This window comes from Rattus norvegicus, chromosome 16, assembly GCF_021556685.1.
Source record: "Rattus norvegicus strain SHRSP/BbbUtx chromosome 16, alternate assembly SHRSP_T2T, whole genome shotgun sequence".
Classification (NCBI taxonomy): domain Eukaryota; kingdom Metazoa; phylum Chordata; class Mammalia; order Rodentia; family Muridae; genus Rattus; species Rattus norvegicus.
This window is the reverse complement of record NC_141549.1, coordinates 23,460,068-23,484,631: the sequence shown is the minus strand read 5'-3', so window position 1 is coordinate 23,484,631 and position 24,564 is coordinate 23,460,068. Positions and strand designations below refer to the sequence as shown.

General features: G+C 40.0%; 1 pseudogene across 1 annotated transcript; it reads right to left on the bottom strand.

The window, feature by feature from the left end:
* Positions 1-1,337: 1,337 nt before the first annotated feature.
* LOC148000473 (uncharacterized) lies at positions 1,338-14,394 on the bottom strand (annotated as a pseudogene). The gene is made up of 8 exons (XR_015640531.1): positions 14,370-14,394; positions 13,953-13,989; positions 11,768-11,829; positions 9,574-9,607; positions 9,039-9,081; positions 7,869-7,997; positions 2,467-3,139; positions 1,338-2,364 (listed from the first exon to the last, which is right to left on the bottom strand). The product of XR_015640531.1 is annotated as an uncharacterized LOC148000473 (transcript).
* Positions 14,395-24,564: the final 10,170 nt, after the last annotated feature.

The window sequence follows — 24,564 nt, the reverse complement described above, 5'->3', positions numbered from 1 at the left end:
CATGGAAAAGAATTGATAAACTAACTCAATGTTTCTGTTTTCTGTACAGAAGGCCTATGAGCTGCTGTCTTCAGGTACGCAGCTCTCATATGCCTAGGAGCCTAAAGTAGGTATGCAATCCAGTGGGGCTCAGTGAAAAGGAAGCTAAGCATGACCTCTCCCCTCTCAGTAAGGAGCCTATAAAATAAAGGATGCCCAGTGCTACACTCCACAGAGCCAAGAAGACTGAACAAAAGAAGGGCACAAGAAAGGATAATTGAGAATATGGAAGGGTCATGGAAGGCATATGGATGAAGGGAAGCAGTTGGGAAAGGAGAAAGGAAGGAATAGGGTCACTGAGGGTCCAGTGTGGGGAGGGGGAGGGAACTATGATAATGAATGGAAATCTGCAACAGATAGGGGTGGTGAGTGAGGAGGCGACCTCAGAGAGAGACAGAGACTGAGGTAGGGGAGGCAACAAGAATCACTGGAGCTTGTGACTCACTACACTGGGGATACAGAGCATGGGGATCCTGGCTCTTCTCGCTATGCAGGAAGCCCAGTGGAGCAACTGGAACATCGACCCAACCACAAAACTTTAAATCCAAATTTTTTCCTGTCTACAGGAAATGAAGGAATAAGGCTGGAGGGGAGACTGAGGGAACAGCCAACCAATAACCCACCCAACTTGAAACTGATCCCTTGAACAAGCGACAGTCCCTGACTCTGAATGATACCCTGTTATGCTAGCAGACAGAGTCTAGCACAGGCTGTCTGGAGAGGTTGCACCCAGCAGCTGACTTAGATGTACACACCCACAGCTAAAATTGGATGGATCTTGAAGACTCTTATGGAAGAAAAAGTAGAAGGATTGCAGTCCCTCAGAGGATAAGAACGCAACAGGAAGACTAACAAAATCGATTGACCTGGACTCTTAGGGCTCTTAGAGACTGATCCACCAACCAAAGAATATACAGAGGCTGGTCCTAAGCCTCCACACACATAGGTAGCACATATGGAGCTCGATCTTCGTGTGAGTCCCAAAAAAAACTGCAGCAGGGACTATCCTTAAAGCTGTTGCCCCTGTGCGGGATATGTCCTTCTATCTAGACGGCCTTGTCTGGACTCAGTGGGAGAGGAAGGGCATAGTCTCACAGAGACTTCATGTTCCAGGGTGGGAAGATAACCAAGTGGCCCCTACCCTCTCAGAGGAGAAGGAGGCGGGGCACAAGGGAAGGATTGTGGGAGAGGCTGACAGGGAGGGGGCAGTGAGCAGGATGTAAAGTAAACAAGTAAAAAATAAAATTGAAAATAATTGAACATTTTTTCTAGGAAGCATCACATGGCACAACTGAGTCTCCAGTGAAACAATAAATTTTTACTTCAGTCTACTATCACATTATACCTTTAACTCTACAATTTATATATATGATCAATTCTCCCACACAGACTGCTGTGGCATTCCAATCGATCCTGGAGGAATATCAAGGGTCTAGGGATCAGGAGCCGCAGCCACTAGAAGAAAAACAAGAATTATCAACAGCATCATCAGGCACATCACTGGTGATATTGTCATGCCCAGCATCAACAACATCAGTATCATTATCATCGGGATCAATGTAGTGAGAAACAGTGAGAAGGTGGATGCTTCTCTTGTTATTTTTAATCTCAGAAGTTGCTTCTTTTGGAATGTTGCGGTCAAAGGCTATGCTAACCTCAGAAGTCAGAGTTCAGAATGACAGCATTAAATAGACAATAACATTTAACAGGAAGTTACCCCTGCTTAGTCATTCAGGAAACACAAGGTCTTCACTGGGAGTGACCATAATCTCCTCATTCTAGACTAGAAAACAACCAATCAGAAAACAGTTTTACATGTCACTTGTATTTGTCCAAACTGGATTTATCATGTTACTAAAAATATATAAATTGAAAAAAAGTTTCAGGTTCTAGGTTATTCATGAATAGCCCTATAGAAGCATGAAATTTATTAACAAAACAGACCTAGGTTTCAAGGGAAAAAAATTCATCTATTTTAAGCTACTATTTTTGTCTAACTAATCTGATCCAACTTTTTTGTCAGTGGGAGCTCCTTGGCCATTTTCTTCATGCCATGCATGTTGAATTTGGATTTTCATCCATGTTATGACAGAGAAAAGTGAGGATACAAGCCATAAAAAAGGCAAAAAGGGGATGTGTGCTATCGCTGGTGCCCGAAGATATCCACCCACCCTGAGAGGGTTCATGCTGTGGTTTATTGGTTCAGCTGACGCAGAAGCATCAAAATTATCAACAGGTGCCTGAGTAGCAGGCAGACCTTCTTCTATGTCAGGAATAAAAGAAGATTCCTCATCTGAAGAAGCAGTATAAAATATTTCTTCTTCACTAAGGGATATCAAAAGAGTCAGGTTAGTCATTTGAATGGAGTCAAGGGAATCACAAGTGCAGGAACCAGGAGTGGGCTCTGGGTCAGCATGGGGTTTGTACCTTGTACTCTCCTTGTAAAGAGGTAAATCAACTACATAATCCAATCCAATGTGACTAGCTGGTCCTGAGTCACCTGACACAGTACTGTCATCAGCATTTGTATGGGACAGCTCGGGCTCATCTGCAGTCAGACCTTCAGCGGAATTGGTGGACTTAGTCAGCGCAAGCTCAGCTGCAGTCAGACTGGCAGCGGCAGTGGTGGACTTAGTCGGCACAGGCTCAACTGCAGTCAGACTGTCAGCGGCATTGGTGGACTTAGTCGGCACAGGCTCAACTGCAGTCAGACTGTCAGCGGCAGTGGTGGACTTAGTCGGCGCAGGCTCAGCTGCAGTCAGACTGGCAGCATCCTTGGTGGACTTAGTCAGTGCAGGCTCAGCTGCAGTCAGACTGGCAGCCTCCTTGGGGGACTTAGTCTGCGCAGGCTCAACTGCAGTCAGACTGTCAGTGGCAATGGTGGACTTGGCGCAGGCTCAACTGCAGTCAGACTGTCAGCGGCAATGGTGGACTTAGTTGGCTCAGGCTCAACTGCAGTCAGACTGGCAGCCTCCTTGGTGGACTTATTCTGCGCAGGCTCAGCAGCATCCAGGCTGTCAGCAGTAGAAGTGGAAGGTCCAACATCAGCAGCAGCCTCAGAAGGCACGGAATGGAAATTTTCCATTTTAGTTTTTTCATCCTATAAGGAAAATTATCATTGTTATTTTTGATTAAAAATTCACTGATTTTATTCATTTCATCACCCTTCTGATAAAGTCAGGACCTTGATTTATAGTCCCCAAACTATTTCTGTATTCCGTCGATATTTAGCACTACATTCAATGATATTCAGTAACGTCTGCTTCCTTTCAGGATGAGTAAACGGCCCAGAGTCTTTAAAAATCTTTAATGTGGACATGCTTAGGTTTAAACTTACCACTATTCTGCTCTTTGGGATCTAAACTCATGGTACCTTTTAAGATGGAAATATATAAAAAGAAGTGACAAAATGTGTTTCTTGGCCTCTGATGTTTTGCTCTGCTTCTCCTCGAAATAACGATTTTGTAATATTCTCTCTCCTTCACATTCTATGGTTCATCCCAAAAGTTCCACCAGAGAACTACTACACCTGATAAAAAACTTCAGCAAAGTGGCTGGGTATAAAATTAACTCAAATAAATCAGTAGCCTTCCTCTACACAAAAGAGAAACAAGCCGAGAAAGAAATTAGGGAAACGACACCCTTCATAATAGTCCCAAAGAATATAAAGTACCTCAGTGTGACTTTAACCAAGCAAGTAAAAGATCTGTACAATAAGAACTTCAAGTCTCTGAAGAAAGAAATTGAAGAAGACCTCAGAAGATGGAAAGATCTCCCATGCTCATGGATTGGCAGGATTAATATAGTAAAAATGGCCATTTTACCAAAAGTGATCTACAGATTCAACGCAATCCCCATCAAAATATCAATCCAATTCTTCACAGAGTTAGAACAATTTGCAAATTCCTCTGGAATAACAAAAAACCCAGGATAGCTAAAACTATCCTCAACAATAAAAGGACTTCAGGGGGAATCACTATCTCTGAACTCAAGCAGTATTGCAGAGTAATAGTGATAAAAACTGCATGGTATTGGTACAGAGACAGACAGATAGACCAACGGACTAGAATTGAAGACCCAGAAATGAACCCACACACCTATGGGCACTTGATTTTTGACAAAGGAGCCAAAACCATCCAATAGAAAAAAACATAGCATTTTCAGCAAATGGTGCAGTTCAACAGAAGGTCAACATGTAGAAGAATGCAGATCGATCCATGCTTATCACCTTGTACAAAGCTTAAGTCCAAGTGGATCAAGGACCTCCACATCAAACCAGATACACTCAAACAATAGAAGAAAAAGTGGGGAAGCATCTGGAACACATGGGCACTGGAGAAAATTTCCTGAACAAAACACCAATGGCTTATGCTCTAAGATCAAGAATGGACAAACAGGATCTCATAAAACTGGAAAGCTTCTGTAAGGCAAAGGACACTGTTGTTAGGACAAAACGGCAACCAACAGATTGGGAAAAGATCTTTACCAATCCTACAACAGATAGAGGGCTTATATCCAAAATAGACAAAGAACTCAAGAATTTAGACCGCAGGGAGACAAATAACCCTACTAAAAAATGGGGTTCAGAGCGAAACAAAGAATTCACAGCTGGGGAATGCTGAATGGCTGGGAAAAAACCTAAAGAAATGTTCAACATTTTTAGTCATAAGGGAAATGCAAATCAAAACAACCCTGTGATTTCATCTCACACCGGTGAGAATGGCTAAGATCAGAAACTCAGGTGACAGCAAATGCTGGCGAGGATGTGGTGAGATTGCAGACTGGTACAACCATTCTGGAAATCAGTCTGGAGTCTCCTCAGAAAATTGGACATTGAACTACCCGAGGACCCAGCTATACCTCTCTTGGGCATATACCCAAAAGATGCCCCAACTTATAAAAAAGACACGTGCTCCACTATGTTCATAGCAGCCTTATTTATAATAGCCAGAAGCTGGAAAGAACCCAGATGCCCTTCAACAGAGGAATGGATACAGAAAATGTGGTACATCTACACAATGGAATATTACTCAGCTATCAAAAACAATGACTTTATGAAATTCATAGGCAAATGGTTGGAACTGGAAAATATCATCCTGAGTGAGGTAACCCAATCACAGAAAAACACACATGGCATGCACTCATTGATAAGTGGATATTAGCCCAAATGCTTGAATTACCCTAGATGCCTAGAACAAATGAAACTCAAGATGGATGATCAAAATGTGAATGCTTCACTCCTTCTTTAAAAGGGGAACAAGAATATCCTTGGCAGGGAATAGAGAGGCAAAGTTTAAAACAGATGCAGAAGGAACACCCATTCAGAGCCTGCCCCACAAGTGGCCCACACATATACAGCAGTCCAGTTAGACAAGATGGATGAAGTAAAGAAGTACAGGCCGACAGGGGCCGAATGTAGATCTCTCCTGAGAGACACAGCCAGAATACAGCAAATACATAGGCGAATGCCAGCATGAAACCACTGAACTGAGAACGGGACCCCCGTTGAAGGAATCAGAGAATGGACTGGAAGAGCATGAAGGGGCTTGAGACCCCATATGAACAACAAGGCCAAGCAACCAGAGCTTCCAGGGACTAAGCCACTACCCAAAGACTATACATGGACTGACCCTGGGCTCCGACCTCATAGGTAGCAATGAATATCCTAGTAAGAGCACCAGTGGAAGGGGAAGCCCTTAGTCCTACTAAGACTGAACTCCCAGTGAACAAGATTGTTAGGGGGAGGGAGGTAATGGGAGGAGGATGGGGAGGGGAACAGGGGGGAGGGGCTAGGGGGACGTTGGCCTGGAAATCGGGAAAGGGAAATACAATCGAAATGTAAATAAGAAATACTCAAGTTAATAAAGAAAAAAAATAAAAATAAAAATAAAAAGTACCTGAGTTCCATGTCTTTGCTAAGTTCTTCCTAGAATAAAAATTACTCAGGTTCATCACCTGTAGTAGTTAATTGGAAACCAAATTGATCTAGGCATAAACGAAGAGCATTTGAGTTTGGTTTCTATAAATTTACAGTTTCTAATGATTCCATTATGTGTAATAATTATATCTGAACTTCCTCTTTCCTAATGATGAAATTAGAGGTCTAGAGGAAGGTAGTTAGCTACGTGTTGACAGTATGCAGTGGAGTAAGGAGTAAGTAGTGTGTGTAAGATCAGCAGACACACCCTTCTGCTTGCTTTGTAACTTCTGAAAGGGGATTTAAACAGGAAAGATGGCTGTTACTTTTGAATTTGTTTCTGTACTTTCTGTGACAAAATATCTGATGGGGAAAACCAGTCACTTATTTCAAGGAAGGAACAGGGAGGCCTGACTTTTGGCAGTACATTATTGGTTCTCACAGGCTGGTAGACCGGGAAGCAGATAACACAGTACTGGTACCACAAGTAGTCACAGCCATTAAAATCTACCACTGAAAACCTTCTGCTAGCGAGGCCAGACCCCAAAAGTTAAACAATCTCCCAAACAGTGGCCAAGTGTTCAAACACATGAACTCCCATCTCTTTGTCTGATCCTCCCATGCACTGCTTAGCATTTGTGTTAATGTTAAATAACCCCGCCCCACACACACACATGCAGAGTTTATCTACTGTTTGTCTGTTAATGCTAACCAAAGTGTAAATCATGCTACAAATGTGATAAACCTACTTGGAAGCCTGACTGATAACTTGAATTTGATACCTGAGACTGGAAACAGAGGAAGGGAAAGATTCATTCATACAAGTTATCTTTTGATACCCACAATTCAACTTACATTCTCCTACTCCCCAAATAAATTAAGAACAGGACGTCCTTGAACTGACAGAGACCACCCTGCCTGCTTTATGAGTTCGTGAATTAACTGTGTACTCCAACATACCCAGCCACATGTTGTGGGCACCCTGCCTATAAGTACTTTGGAGTCAGTGGGTAAAACCAGAATGCTGAGGTCCTGTCCAGGAAGTTAAGAAATATCAGAAGACTGACTTCTTATTTCCCCTGATGATAATTTTAATCTTTTTGCCTATCAAACATATTAAATCTGTGTGCTGGAAAAGGGGCTGAGGAGTTTAAAACATTCATTGCTCCTCCAGGACACCTGGCTTTGCTTTGTAAAACACATAATATTGGCTGACAAAGTTCTGGAACAACAAGAACAAAGGATGAAATGACCTCTTCTGATTTTTGTGGGAAGCACACGCACATGGTATACAGACAGAATACACGCAAAACATTCACACACATAAAGTCAGTCAATCCAAAGTAAATGAAACACAACTATGGTGGTCGCTTTCATGTTGACTGTACCTATTTCCAGGAGCATGTACTATTTGGTTTCTGTATTTTTATGAGTTCTCCTCAGTGAGTTAAAAACATGCTCATTTTCTGTTTTTTCTTCTGTTTCCATAGTCTAATTTACTATTATTACATTTTATGACAGTGATTCTCAACCTGTCTGTCATACCCTATTGGAGGAGGGCATAGAACAGTCTCACACAGGTTGGCAAAGACCTTCTGAAAATACCAATACGACATTACAGTTGATGATATTATCAATCTGACACTGATGCAGTAGCAAGAAAACAGTTGTATGGTTGGGAATCACCACAGCATGAGGAACTGTATTAAAGGTCACAGCATTAGGAAGGTTGAGAAGCACTGCCTAATGCAGTGACTGGCAAGGAGTGAGGATATGGAGAGTGTGAAGGGAATGCTCAAGGCTGATCTTGCTCTACTCGTTCACTACTTGCACTAGGAAGGCATAGGCACAAACACCCATCACTCCCCTTCACAAAAGGAAATAGGTTACTTCTCACATCAGTGGGGATTACCGTTGCAGATGTATTTTCTTCCCATACTTCAAGAATTGGGTCTACCCGAGAAGACACATAAACTCCAGATTTTCTAAAACTGTTCTGGCTCTTCTTAGGTTTTATGTGGATCTTTCTCCCTGATTCTCCCTGCAATGCAGAGGGGACAGTTAACTTTTTATTTGGTCCCGAAATTAACTCTTTTCTTTTAGGATGCATGCTTTTAAATCAACTTTATTACTTAGGAATTACAGGATATTGACACATGAAAATTAAAATTCATTATTAAATATAAAATATCTTCTAATATGCCTACTTACAACTTAGCAGAGGAGGACGGTAATGGGGGGAGGATGGGGAGGGGAACACACATAGAGAAGGCGACAGGGAGGGGCTAGGGGGATGGGGAGGGTTTAGGGAGATGTTGGCCAGAAACCCGAAAACAGAATAAGAATCGAAATCTAAATAAGAAATACCCAAGTTAATAAAGATGAAAAAAATTGCATGCATTTTCCTGAGGGTCAAGTCACTTAGGAGATTCCTGGATTATAGAAATGTCTGGACTTACTAAGAAGTACTTATTATATATAAGTACACTGTAGCTGTCTTCAGACACACCAGGAGAGATCATCAGATCTCATTATAGATGGTTGTGAGACACCATGTGGTTGCTGGGAATTGGATTCATCAAGACCTCTGGAAGAGCAGTCAGTGCTCTTAACCACTGAGCCATCTCTCCACTCCAGGAAAACCCGTATGGGAGAGGGTGAGGGGGAAGGGATGGGGGCTCATGGACAGGAAACCGGGAAGGGGAAAAACATTGGAAAAGTAAAGAAATATATCTAATAAAGAATTTTTAAAAAAGAAATATTATGGTCTAGTAAGAGTCACATTTTAAAATCAGTCAAATGTGTACTCATCTCTGCAAACAATACTTGTCAAACATCAGACATCTTCTATTGTACAAGGACTGTGCTCAATCTTCCACTCACTATGTATTTTGAGTCCATTCTCTTATTGGCCACCACTACCCACAAGGACTTACTGCTCACTTGCAGTTTGTAGAAATCTCCACATCTACAATGTAGACTCCCTTGAGCAATCTTTCCATATAAAACTGATCCCAGTTACACTATTGCTGAATTATAACAAAATTCATAAGAAAATTAATTTCACAAAGAAGCATTTTACCTTCACAGAGGAGGTAGAGCTGACATTATCCACATTCACACACCTAGGAACAACAAAGGAGGGCTTGTCAGGGAGCCTTTAGAATAACAGCATGCAACATTCTTCCAACCTCAGTTAGGTGGCTCAATCCCTTCTTCTTGAATAAGAAACCCAGGCAAACTAGCCAGTAAACTTCAGGGGATTCTCTGTCATCACCTCCTGCCTCATCGTACGTGCCCCAGGATTCAGATGCACGTGAGATCATCAGACTTCATGTGGATTCTGAGAATCCAAACTTCCATTCTCACAGACTCATGGCAAGCACTTTATCCACTGAATCATCTCCCTTCCTAAGGATGTTTGTCCATATCTCATGCTGTGTGGGAGATAGGTCTAGTAGTTTGAACATGGTTTGCTCTACAAATAATTGTTTAGCTTGTGATTATAGAAGAAATAAAGAAGCTGAAATCGTTGTACACAAAGGCAAAGACAGTGTCATGTTCTGAACATTATACTTTTTACAGATTAATGTATTGTACAATGCACACATTCTTACCACGGTGATCTTCCTGTAAGTTGCATACCAGCTTCTAAATAGGGAAGCAAAATTTGTCACTAAACAACTATAGGAAACATGACAATAAGTGCAAAGGCTAATATTTGTGACCCTATATCTTTTGGCACCATTTATGAAAAGCCTTTAAAGTGAATAATTATTTGTAAATAATAAATATATGCAAAAACCTTCCTTCCCATTTCCTAGTATATTTTAAAGACAAAGAGAAAATTTCATCAAAAGTTACTACTTATAAAAATTGTTGTGCAAATTACCTATGATCCTGATCACTATCAGACACAGAAATTACCATCTTAGCCTGAATTGTTGTCCCATAGTGAAGGGTTAAAAGGACAGCGTCATGTTGCCACTGCTGCTTTTTGCCTCTGGACTAGGGATGTTTGCAGCGCTCTAAGTGAGCATGCTCATCTCATACAGTAGTGAAAGGGGCTGCTACAAAGGTCGACTTGAACTTCCTTCACTGTGGAGGAACATTCATTGCTACCACCGGGAAGCACAGTCTCTGGTGACTGTCATTGCAGGACAGTCAAGTATAGGAGACCCAAAGAACTTTACAAAACATTTCCAGCTGCAAGTGTGACAAAGCTCTTGAGAGATCAGTGTGTTACTGTAGTCGAGATCTTCTGAAGAAGATGTTAAGGGCCCTCAGATCTAGCATTGACCCCTAGCTCATTTCCATCAAAAAGAAGTTCAACATCAACTTCCATTGCCGGCCATGGCAAGAGCAACTGGAAAGACTTCCTTAGTAGTTATGCAACATGAATTATTACTCCAGAGAGAGAAGCATGAAAGAAACTTGCAGATAGAGCAGCAATCTCACATAAAACATTTTTAAAATATATTTCCACATATAAACCATAGTGTGTCTCAAGTTTCACTCTCTGGATAAAGCCTGCCCTCGAAACATGCTTCAGAGAATGAACAACCCTAGTTCATTTCCTTTACAGTATGTAAAACTCCACTGCACACCCCTTGGCATTGCCCATGACCAGAGCAAGTTTTTTGTCCTATCAACAAATGGGCTGAGAAAATGTCTCTATGGTGGACCGTATGCTCAGCATGTGTGGGGCCTCTTTCAGTCCTCGACAACACAAACAAAACTCCAGTGCTGAAATACATTTTTAAAAAAGACACCCACATTATGATAATTCTGTTTCCCTCAGGGTTATGTGAAGAGGGTCATTTAGGTTCCTCTACACTATTCTCTGGCTGGCTCTCTCCAAAGGCACAGTAGGTATGAGAGATGCTGTGGTGTAGGTTGCTGAAAGGATAAATTCTGTGGTGCTTCTCCCACTGTTGGAATCTAATCTTATTCAGACTCAATCAAGGGATCATTCAGTGCTGTGTACTGGAGAATGATGTGGTTTTTAAACCTTCCATCTACTGTGTCAATGTTGTTTTTACTGGAAATTTTGTCTTGCAGCATATAAATCAAGTAGCACTATATCTTTTGCTAATTAATAGGACTACAGGGAAAAGGTGCTGTCAGAGTAGCCCATATGGAAGCCGCTTTCATTGAATGCTAAGAATATCAGTTTTTATTCCCCAGCACTACCTACAAATCTCACACACTATTCACTTCTCCAAGGGTTCCTGAGTGAGCCAGATATTTATAATATCAAGATATTTACATTAAATGGAAGACATCTAAAAATAACTATAAGATAATCTATGAATTATCAAATAAGTATGATTGAAATATTATGAAGGGAAAAATTCCAGATTATGTTAAAAACATTTAGTCTCCAAAACATAATGAAAGTAATTGAATATTGTTTTGGTTTGTTTTTTAACCTTATCATATTTTACAGACACTAACACCTATAATACGTAGCATTAATCATATATATATTATATATAAAAACTGAAATAAAAATGTATTTTATTACAAAGTCAACTTACTGCTATGTGTCTAGAGAAGACACAAATCATGGAATAGTGTATTTTTTGTATCATAAGACACTACACGCATGAGTAGTTCAATTTGAAGAAGCTAACACGTCAGACGGTATAATTTGAATTTGACATTGCTTAGAAACAATACCTTAATAAATCTATAGTCTAAAAATGGTTGCCAGCAAGTGAACAAAGAATATAAATATATTCGTATTTGATTTCCTTATTCTTTTTATAGTAAGGGTAGAATCAGTAGAGGACTTACACTTAATCTTACCTGAATTATGCTGGATAGATGTTTTCAGAATGGATTTTAGCTGTCTTGGTGATCTTACTCGACTGCGGGGTATTTTAAGAATGTTATGTTAATATTCATATTAAACATTAATCCAATGCATTGAATTACTTCTTGTTTGATTTCCTAACTTATATTACATTACAAGTCTGGGAATACTTTCCTTTCAACTTTTCCCCATGTGGAAAAAAGGGAAGGAATTTAGCAACACAAATGAAACCATTACACAGTTACACACACACACACACACACACACACACACACACACACACACACACACCTTTCCAGCTTTTGCTCTCATAGCTATACCAAGTGATATTTTTAATCTGTAGATGCAATGGAATTAGTCCCCTGACTACATTAATCATAACAGTCTCTGCCCCTGATGCAACAAAGCACCTTTTCCCATGATACTTTGTGAATATTTCACTATCTATGATGGTATCACCCAAGTGGTTTGCTTGTCGAACATCAAATAGATTTCTGTTGCTGCTAGAACTCTTCAAAACCCACCACTGCTTTTGTAATGTTCAAGCTGCTCCTTCTTAACTCATGCATGAATGAATCCTGAAGTCACAATATGCCTGTTTCTGTGCCATTTATGCGTTTTTATGAACATAAGAAGGTAATAACAGAAAAAAAGAACAATAAGACTAAGCGCATTGAGACTGTGAAACTGTTTGCACTTCCAAGTATAAGTTAAAATGCATATTTTGCAAGGAGTCTTTGAACAGTTTTAGTATGGAAAAGTTTGAATCTTGATTTTTGACATTAGCTTGTATGATTTAGGAAATTTTAAACATGGAGGAAATAAGTCATTTGATAGTATTTATAAAATGTTTTCCTGATGTAGAGCCCAAATAAAGAGAACAACATAATTGTCTTCTCTTGTGGAGGTAATTACTCTTAATGAGCACAGAATTAGCTTGAAATACACCTTTTAATTTTCTACCAAACCAGTGTCTAACCTAGCATCCTGGACAGGAATGGATGGGCCTTCACCTGTATGTTCATGTCCAACTGATGTGGAAGGCAAAAACCCCTTTTATACAGAGATAAATAATTGTCACATGGTCATTTAGTTCTATACATTCAGCTAACCTATTGAGATTCAAAGGATCTGTTACTGTGGAAAGCAGATCATATGAATGGATAATTGACGGGTGGAACTTTCAGGAAGACATTGGACTTGTGGAATAATTAAAAGGTGAATGATTCCCTCGAGTTCCAATGCCAGGTGGAATCACATGCTCTAGATGTTTCTCTGTCCTCCATTTTCACACACTGTCTCCATAAAGGGTTGTTCCCAACCTGAAACCCACATCACGTTCCGTGGGCCATGCTAGTGTGGCCAAATGTCAAGCTAGCCCCAAGCATTCTATAGCCTAGCACGGCTTCCTGTCACAGACTCTTCTCACACTCCCAACAACCCAGTGAAGTCATGACTCAACAAACTGTAGCCCAGCAACCAGAGTCATATGTTAATTACTTAATGAACAATACATTCGCACAATTAACTTATAACTAACTTATAAGGACATAAACCGCCCACCAAGATAAGATATAGTTTGTTCATCTAGACACCCAAAATCCTGTACATATCCATCCCTTCAGAATAACCATAACACCCAATAAATGTACAGAGAGAATTCTTAACATCCACCTTCAAATTCTCTCAGCCTGTCATTGGATGGACTGCAACTCATGGGTGTCTTCCAACATCTATGATATATGCTACACCTTTGCATTCATAGCTGGTGCCAAAGGAGGAAAGAAATTGTTGCCATCCTCTAGTAATGACTGACTGAGAATCATTCCAAATTATGTAACATGTCAGACAAGATGAATGACTGAAATGATAACTATGAGTGTGGGTCTTAGTGTACAAGTATTTAGTAAGGCTTTGAAAAGCCAAAGAATCTTAAGTAGACACTAACTTGCACAGTTAATCCTAGCAGGCTCTTTTTAAAAACTGTATAGTTTGTTCTTGGAAATGGTGGGTGAGTATAATTTTCATTTTCTTATGAAATACACCGAACAAGTTTTCAACCTAAAATTATATTCAGAATATTGTGGGACCTGTAAGACACAAGTCTCAAAGTATACCCAAAATAATTTACTTATTATCTTTGCATTTCTCTAGTATTAATGTATTGTTAAACCTTACCGGGACAAAGGCCTTTCATTGTTAAAAACAAATACTTCTGAAAATAAAAACAAAGAATGTATTATTACAAGTATAGAAGAATATTACGAATAATCAGACTCATTATTAGTATCAATGTCTATAAGAGCAATCTAGAGAGTATTCTAGAGTAAATATTCATTTGTAGCCAATTACTTCACTTAGAACCAATCCATTCCCTATATATTTCAAATCAAGGATGACAGCAATTTATCAAACATTAATGTCTAGAAATAAATAGCCGTAAACAATTGCGATGATCCTAACTGAACTCTCTCAGAATGACAGGAAGCCCAATCCTTACCAGTATGAATATAATCAACTGTGATTCTTTTTACTCTGGGCTAATGATTCTGGAAAGAATAACAGATTGGGTCTGGTGGTGCATAACATGAATACCAACACTGAGGAAGCAAAAACACATTGATCACTGTGATTCCTTAGACAAACAGAACTACAATTTAGTGAGACAATGTCTCAACTTCACCCGTAAAAAGAGAAAAACCCAGAGCCCACCTCAGGACACTGCACCTGAAAAACACCCAGGGATAAACAGTTGGCTGAGGGCCAGCATGAGAATACATTCAACAAGAGCCAAATCAACATGACACATCCTGAGCCCAGATATCCTACTACAGCAAGACCTGGATATCCTAACACAATCAAAGCACAATGAAATTACTTTGAAACCAATCTTATTGATATGATAGAGGAATTTAAAGGAGAAATTAATAAATCCCTTAAAATGTACAGGAAAATATAATCAAACAGGTGAAAAATGAATAAAACATGTCAATACCTGCAAATGATAAAAAAAGAAATAAAGGAAACAAACTGATGGAACCTTGGAGATGGAAAATCTACAAAAGAGAACAAGAACAGAAGCACAGCCAACACAATAAAAGAATTGGAAGAGATGATCTCAGGCATAGAATATATACTTTAAGAAATTAATACATCATCCAAAGAAAAGGTTACCTAAAAAAATGACTGACCCAAAATGTTCAGGTAGTCTGAGACACTGTGAAATTTCCTACTAAGAATAATAGCCATGAACAAAAGTGGAGAGTACGAGCTCCAAGGATGAGAACATATGTTCAGCAAAATCATAGAAGATAATTTATACAACGTAAAGAAAGAATGCTTATGAACATAAAAGAACCTCACAGAACACCAAATTGATTAGTGTTCCCAACACATAATAATCTCTTCACAAAACGAGAATGGTAGGAATTAACACTCATTGGCTATTAATATCTCTCAATATAAGTGAACTCATCTTCCCCACTAAAAAGACACAGCCTGACAAGCAGGATGTGAAATTAGGACCAAATCTATGAAAAATAGGAATGGAAGAAGTTTCCCAGATTAAAGGCACAGAAAATATCCTCAACAACATCATAGAAGAAAACATCCCAAACTTCAAGAAAAAGATGCCTATCTACACACAAGAAGCTTAAAGTACAAATAGTACTTTATTGTGCCAGAAAAGAAAATCCTCCAGCTACATAATAACCAAAACAGTAAATCCACCAAAAAAGAGAGAAAATTAAAAAGCGGCAAGGAGAAAGAGGCAAGTAACATATTACATATAAAGGCAAACCAATCAGAAATATACCGAACTTCTCAACAGAGAATTAAAAGCCAGAAGTGCCAATGAGATGTCTTCTAGAACCTAAGAGACTACAACTGTCAGCCCAGACTACAACACTTAACAAAATTTTCAAACAACATACATGGAGTAAAAAGATATTTTGTGACAAAACCAAATACAAACTATATCTTTCTACTAATCCATACCTACCAGGGATGCTACAAGCAAAACTCCAAGACAAGTAGAGTAACTGAACTCAACAAAACAGAAGAAATTAATAATCACACAGCAAAATCAATAGAAGAGAAAGACATGCAAACCAACATCAAAATAATAAGTAAAAGCAATCGTTAGTCATTAATACCTCTGAACAGGAACAGATTCACTTGCCAAACAAAAAGACAGGGTCTAAGAGAGCAGATGTATAAACAGAATCTATCGTTCTGTTGCATATCGAAACGGAACTCAGCCACAAAGATAAAAACTACCACAAAATAAAGGGCTGAACCAAAGGACTGAAAAGCAAATGGACCCAAGACACAAGCTGAAGCAGTCAATCTAATAACTGGTAAAATAGACCTTCGATCAGAAATAATCAAAAGAGATGGGAAAGGACACTGCATACAAATCAAAGGAAAATACACCAACATGATGTCTCAATTCTGAACAATGCCTGAGATGCAAGGGCATCCTGCTTCATAAAAGAAACATTTACTAATTTGGCTAATGCTTAAACCACACCTCAAACCTCACAAATTAAGAGTAGGGGGCATCAACTACATATTATCACTATTATGACCAAAGGACATGTCACCAAAAGAGAAACTAAACTGAAAAATTATGCAACTCATAGATGGCATGTACCAAATGGACCTAACAGATATCTACAGAACCTTTCACACAAATAAAAAATATGTACCGTCTCAGCATCTCATGGAATGTTCTCCAAAATTGAACATATATAGATACAGATCTACATCAACAGATAAAAGAAAAGGGAAAAAAAGAACCAACAACAATCCCCCCAAAAAACTCTTGCATCTAATAAGGTCACCATGGACTAAAGCTGGACTACATCAACAAGAAAACAACAGAAAGCATACAATCTGATAGAAACTGAACAATGCTATGCTCAGTGACCACTGGTGCAAGAAGAAATCGAAGACTTTCTAGAATTCAATGAAAATGAAGGCACAAAACATCCCAACTTAGGGAACACAATAAAAGCAGTGCAAAAGGAAAGTTCATAGCACTATGTCCCTTCATAAAATGGAGCAATTTCATAAAAGCAGCTAAACATCAAATCTGAAATATTGAAAAAAAGAAGCAAACAGGCTCAAGAGAAGATGGTATGAAAATTAAACATAGAAACATGGCAAACAATACAGAGAACAAAACCAAGGGCTGCTTACTCAAACCCACTGACATGTGATTTGACACCCATCACAAAACAAGGTGACAAACTCAAGTGAGAGTAAATGCTGGCAGGATGTGGAGCAAAGGGAAGTCTACTCCATCACTGGTGGGTGTCAACAATAACTGGATATCAATTGGGTGGTTTCTCAGAAAACTGAGAATAGTTCTACCTCCAGGGCCAGCTATAACTCTCCTGGGTGTAGTCAGAAAGATGTCACACGATACCAAAGAACCACATCTTAAACTATGTTCTAGTAGCTTTGCTATGAATTTCATAAAGGCATTGTTTTTGATAGGTAAGTAATATTCCATTGTGTAGATGTACCACATTTTCTGTATCCATTCCTCTGTTGAAGGGCATCTGGGTTCTTTCCAGCTTCTGGCTATTATAAATAAGGCTGCTATGGGCTGGAGAGTTGGCTCAGCAGTTAAGAGCACTGTCTGCTCTTCCAGAGGTCCTGAGTTTGATTCCCAGCAACCACATTGTGGCTCATAACCATCTGAAATGGGATCCGATGCCCTCTTCTGTGTGTCTGAAGACAGCTACAGTGTACTCATATAAATAAAATAAATCTTAAAAAAATAAATTTTTAAAATGAAAAAAGACAATGTGGGATACCATTCACCTACTAAGGACAAAGATAATGAATTTTGCTGGTGAATGAATAGAACTTGAGAGTATCTTCCTGAGTGACATAACCCAGACCCAAAAGACATGGATGGTGTATACTCACTTCTAAGTGGATATTAGCAATAAAGTACAGGATATCACTACTATACTCAGGACCGAAAGAAGATGAGCAAGAAAGAACCAAGAGAGGATTTTGAATCTAACTTAGAACATACTGTAAAATAGTCAGAGGAGGCAGAGGAAGGAAGGAACTAGGTGGGAGTGGGTAAATTTGGGACAATTGAGTGTTTCAGGATCGGGTCTGGGGAGATACAGAGGAGATGGCTTGACAGCCATGAAAATGAATGGATAGCTGCAGCTGGTAGGGGTGGGGTTATGGAAAAATTTTACTTGATCATCACATTAGATGCTGATAAAGCCATATAAAAACAAACACCCCTTCATGTTAAAAGTCTTAGAGACCTCAGTGATCAAATTTGCATACCTAAACCAGCCAATAGACAATAACAACTTAAATGCAGAGAAACTTAAAACCAGAGAGTAAGCAAAGCTGCCCACATACAAAGGAGACCTCGCAAAATCTACCAAAGTACACCTACACCAAAGGTGATAAACCCTTACAGAAAAGTGTCTGGATACAAGATTAACTCTGAAAACCAGCAGCCCTCCCTCATACAATAGTTAAAAGAGATAAGAAAAAATTTAGCCAAGCAAAACCCTTCACAGTAACCACAGGGAACATTAAATAGCCCAGTACAACTCTAATCAAGCTACTTAAAGTCCTGTCTGTCAAAAACATTATGTCTCTGAAAAAGGAATTAACAGGACATCTGAAGATGGAAAGGTCTCCTATGCTACAGATGGATAGGATTAACAAGGTGAAAATGGCCATCTTATAAAAAGCATCATCACATTCACTGCACTTCCCATCAAAATTGCAAGACAGTTATTTACAGACCTTGAAAGAGCAATTCTTTCAAAAAAAAAACCCAAGATCGCTAAGACATAGATAGATAGATAGATAGATAGATAGATAGATAGATAGATAGATAGAGTTAGATATCGATATAGATATAGATCTTGAATAATAAAATAATTCTTGGAGGTATCACCATCCCTGATCTCAAGACATATCACAAAGCAATCATAACAAAAGTTGTATAGAATTAGTACAGAAACAAAAAGTTGATAGGTGGAATCAAATCAAAGAAAAGACACACATATCTACCAACACATGATTATGACAAAGAAGGCAAAACCATACAATGGGGGAAAAATGAAAGTATCTTCAACAAATGATGCAGGTGTAACTGGATGTCTGCATGAAGAAGAATGCAAATAGATGAGTATTTATCACCCTGCACAAAACTCAAGTTCACATGGATGAAAGACCTCAGCATTGAAGCAGAAACATTAATATCCTTGGAACATTAGTACAGTAGACAATTTCCTAAACAGAACACCAATGTCCCAGCCTCTAAGACCAACAACTGATAAATGGGGACTCATGAAACTGAAAACCTTCTGTAAAGCAAAGGAAACCATTAAAGGACAAAACAGAAGCCTACGCATTGGGAAAAGATCTTCACCAGTCCTGCACTTGAAAGAGAAATAATGGTCAAATTATATATAAAAACCCAAGGAGTTAGACACCAATAAACCAATTGGAAAGTGAGGTAAAGTGGTAGATGGAGAATTCTCAACAGAGGAATCTCAGGAGGCAGAGAAATAGTAAATGTTCAGTCTTCAGTCATCACTGAATGCAAATAAAAAGAACTCTTAGATTCCATCCTACCACAGTCAGAATGGCTAAAATAGAAAACACAAGTGACAGCTCATGCTGGCAAGGATATTGAGCAAAGGAAACACTCCTCCATTGTTGGTGGGAGGACACATTTACAACCCCCTTTGAAAAGGAACTTGACAGTTTTTTTTTCTAAAAATTAAGAATGGATGGGATTGGCAAACATCATAATGGATGAGGTAACTGAAACCGAGAAGGACAGGCATGGTATGTACTCACTTAAAGGTGAGGACCTTAGCAGCCATAAATTCCAGAATAACCAGGCCACAGTGCACAGACCTAAAGAAGCTAAGTAATGAGGGCCCAAGGGAAGATGCGTGAATCTCACTCAGGAGAGAAAATGAAATAGATATCAGGATTCAATTGAGGGAGGGAAATTTGTGGGAGATGGGGAGGGGAACTAAGGTGCAGAGCAGGTGTGGTGTGGGAGCTGGGACAGAAGATACCAGTGGAGAGGCATCTCTATCGTGAAACAAAGACCAGGAACCATGGGGGCTCTTAGCAGTCTATCTATGGAGCTGAGACTCGCGGAGCCTACTAGCAGCAGGTGATATGCAGCTTTCAGTGGTCATCTTCTGTACACAGGGGAGACTTCCAGGAGAAGGAGGAGAACACCAAAGCACTTAGAAAAACATCAACCCAAAATTTATCCTACCAGCAAGATAGGCAGGTTAAAATGGAACGGACATTAAGGAGATACCAAACCAATAACTGGACCAACTTGAGACCCACCCTGTGGAAGAGAGCCAATCTTTGACTCCATTAATGATATTTTGCTATGCTTGCAGACAGAAACCTTGGCTAATTGTTCTGAGAGTCTTCATCAAGCCCTGGATAGAAACAGATGTGCACACCCACAGCCAAATAAATATCAGGTGGAGGTTGGGGCGTCTTGTGAAAGAGTTGGGTGAAGGATATTGAATTCAAAGGAGGACAGTGCCATTGAAGGTTCAGAAACACAACAAGAAAACCTACAGATTAACCAACAGGGGACCATGAGGGCTCACAGGGACTGAACCACCAATCAAAGAGCACGCAAGGCTGCACATAGACCCCATATTCACAGGTAGCAGATGTGCAGCTTCATGTGCTCTTCATGTGGACTCCTGGTTTACTGAACTGAGGGCAGGTTCACATTCTGTTCACATTTGGATTCCTTTCTGCTAGCTGGGCTGCCTTGTGTGGTCACAGTAGGAGAGGAGCTAAAATGTCTGCACTATTTTATCTAGGGTGAATAAGACCAGCTACAATATAGTAAATTTATATATGATATAAAAATCTTACCTTTGTTAAATCTGACATGCTTCACTTTTTTTTTTATGTGCTGGTCTTCTTGCACTGTGGCATAGATTTTAAAGTTATGGTTATCGTACTATTCATAAGAAAAACATTTAGCGAGCATTTGAAGCCCTTTATATTTGAGTCCCCTGTGTCTTAGTTTAGATGTTTACAAACATTCTTTTTTGAAACCGGATCTCACTATGTAGCCATGCTGGTCTGAAACCCACCCCATAGACCATGTTGGACTTAACTCACAAAGGTCTGTGTGTCTCCTACCTCCCACAGTCTGGGATGTAATTCATGGAACTACAGGTCTAGGCAAATAATCTTTAATTCATTTTTCAGCAAATGATTATGATTATTGACTGGTATCCTCCCGAATTTCACAAGAGAAAACATGAGGCATGGTTAAGTTTTAAATAGAGCACAAACTAAAAGGCTCGAGAAAGCATACACACAATCTTTCCCTCTTTCCCTCCTTTCCTCCCTCCCTCCCTCCCTCCCTCCCTCCCTCCCTCCCTCCCTCCCTCCCTTCCTCCCACTTAAAAACTCTAATGACAAGATTTGCCTTGCTCAGGGATGTATGGCATTAGACTTTTAGGGAACACTAGGAGGAAAGATTCCAGGTCTGCAAGGAGATAAGAACTCCAGAGGACAAACAACAGAGTGAAATAACCTGGACACCTGGGGCTCTCAGAGACTGAACCACCAACCACAGAAAATACACGGGCTGGACTCACACCTTCCCACTCATATGTAGCAGAAGAGTAGCTGGATTTTCTTATAGGTCCCAGTCAACTGGGATGGGGCCTATCAAAAACTGTTCCTTATACATGGGATACCTCCTTCTAGCTGAGCTGCCTTGTCTGACCTTGGAGAGAGAGGAAGTGTCTACCCTTGCAGAGACTTGAAGTGCCTGGGTGTGGGGATATATAGGGGATCCATGACTGCTCAGAGGTGAAGGGGAAGGGGAACCGGAAAGGACTGTAGAATAGGGAGACTGAGACAGGGTCAGTGAGTTTGATGTAAAGTGAATAAGAAAAAATAAAATTAAATATTTCAAAGAGCATTAAAGTTTTGAAATGAGAGTGAGCTCTCTCTAGAAAGGCGCACCTTAAAGCACAGATCTGTTGTCTGGAAATAATGGCTCAACATAAACAATAGGTAAACATGTGTACTAAACAGGGAATTTCAGCATAAACAATTTTATTTCATATGGAAAGGAATATAGCTTTGTAAGATCATTTTGTAGAGCTAAACATTAACAAAGTCTAGGACAAGATTTATAATTCTACAATACCAGAATATGTGGAAGGAAATGAACTATTTATATATCCACATTGAAAGCTCCATCTGAAATATGACAAAAAAATGTCTTGGACTGCAGTATCAAGAACATTGCTGGTTCATTACAGGATGAAAGTTTACAGAAAACCTCCTAGCAAAAGGTAGTTTTCTGCTGCATTGGACATTTCAAAACTCAAACAGATCATTAGGAAACACTATTTATTACCTGTGATTATGTATGTATAATTCTAAACATGTGGCTTATGCTGTCATTTTTAGAGTCAGAAATTACAAAATTTCAGACTCAGGGACTGGGGGTGTTTATTCATGGTAGAACATTTGCCAATGACACACATGACCTTTAATTCAGTGGCAAACTGTGTCAAAATAAAAAATACTGAAGTGGACCAACAGCTGATCTAGCTTATTCTTTGTCTTGGTTCATGACTCACGAACTGAACTACTGAACTATGTAGTAATCCTGGTACTGCTGTTCTTTTGTTGTGTTGGAACAGTCTCCGTATTTCCTGTGTCATAAGCTTTCTAAATATTTGTCTCTGAGTTTTTCAAATCATTTAATATCATTTTAATATTCATACTTAAGTAATTGTCACCATCAAGAACAACACTAAGATTGTAGGGAAGGGAGAGGTAGCAATGAATATCCTAGTAAGAGCACCAGTGGAAGGGGAAGCCCTGGGTCCTGCTAAGACTGAACCCCCAGTGAACTAGACTGGTGGGGGGAGGGCGGCAATGGGGGGAAGGTTGGGAGGGGAACACCCATAAGGAAGGGGAATGGGGAGGGGGATGCTTGCCCGGATACCAGGAAAGGGAATAACACTCGAAATGTATATAAGAAATACTCAAGTTAATAAAAAAAAAAAAAAAAAAAAAAAAGAACCTATTCTGCATACAGGCAACATCCTTTAGGATAACCCATGCTGTAATTGTTTGGGACTCACACAAAGATCAAGCTGCACATCTCCTACCTATGTGTGTTGAGGCTTAGGACCAGCCTCTGTGTGTTCTTTGGTTGGTGGTTCAGTCTCTAAGAGCCCTAAGAGTCCAGGTCAGTTGATTTCGTTAGTCTTCCTGTGGCGTTCTTATCGTCTGAGGGACTGCAATCCTTCCACTTATTTTTCCATGACAGTCTTCAAGATCCATCCAATTTTAGCTGGGAGTGTTCATCTAAGTCAGCTTCTGGGTGAACCCTCTCATGGGACAGCCTATGCTAGACTCTGTCTGCAAGCATAACAGGATATCATTAATAGTGTCAGGGACTGTTGCTTGACAATGTGATGGGTTTCAAGTTGGGTAGGCTAGTGGTTGGCTTTTCCCTCAGTCTCTCCTCCAGTGTCCCGCGCGACCTCGCCAGCAAGAATACATGGGAACACACGAATTCTTACTGCAGCTAAACATTTTTTGAATCTTAAGGAGAGGCCCGGGACGCCGGCAGGGCGCGGCTTATATACACCCTAGCGCGGCACATCCACACCTGATTGGTCGCTTACCCAAGATCTCATTAGGCACACCCCGGAGTGGGCAAAGACCTGGCACGAAGGCACTCTTGCACATGCACACACAGTTAACTTCCTGAAAGGAAGTCGGCTGGCGCGGCGGAGGCCCGCGCCATCTTGTGGTGGCGAATGTTATTGCGGCCCTCTACACTCCAGCCCTGTTCCTTCATTGACTGTAGACAGGAAAAAAATTGGATGTAAAGTTTTGTGGTTGTTGCGATGTTCGAATTGCTCCAGTGGGCTTGCTGTGTAGCTAGAAGAGCCAGTCACCCCAGGTTCTGTATCCCCAAGGCTATGATTCATAACCTCCACTGATTCTTGTGTGCCTCCCCTATCCCATTCTCTGTCTCTCTCTCTGAGGTTGTACCCTCACTCAACACTCTTACAAGTTACAGATCTCCATGTAAGGTTTGTATGTAAGCTTGTGGACATGACCTGTGGATGATTAACAGACTATGGCTATTTTTTATGCGTGATTGACAGGCTGTGAAAATTTCTTCTGGATGACAGAGAGTTGAGAGTTGCTTGTAGATGACTGACAGGACAAGGAGGTTTCCAGTGGATGATTGACAGGACTTAGGCAATTCTTATTGATGATTGCCAGGCTGTGGGATTTCCCTATGGATAATTGACAGACTATGGAGGGTTTGCGGACAGATTTTTTGATAAGCTGTGTGTCTTGTGGATGAGTGACAGGCTGTGGGTCTTAGGCTGGATGATTGACACAATGTAGACATGACCCACTGATGCAGTTTTCAGACCACGTGTATCTATGTAAATTCTTACCAACAAATGAACAAGGAAACCCCCAGTCACTAGTACTTTGATTTTTTTTTCATTTCCAAATTTCATTTTTTATGCCCAGGAGTAATGTTTCTGTATTTGCTTCCATCAGGATCACAACATGCTTCTTAGGTAATAGATAAAGTATCAATGGTAACACAGGGACTAAAAGGTAGCAAAGCAGGACTTCACGCTTTATGGTAAAATGGTCAGTGTGTGCCTGGATTTACACCAAAATTGGTAAATATCACTATGAGGTGAGAAACAATGGCACCCCAGCT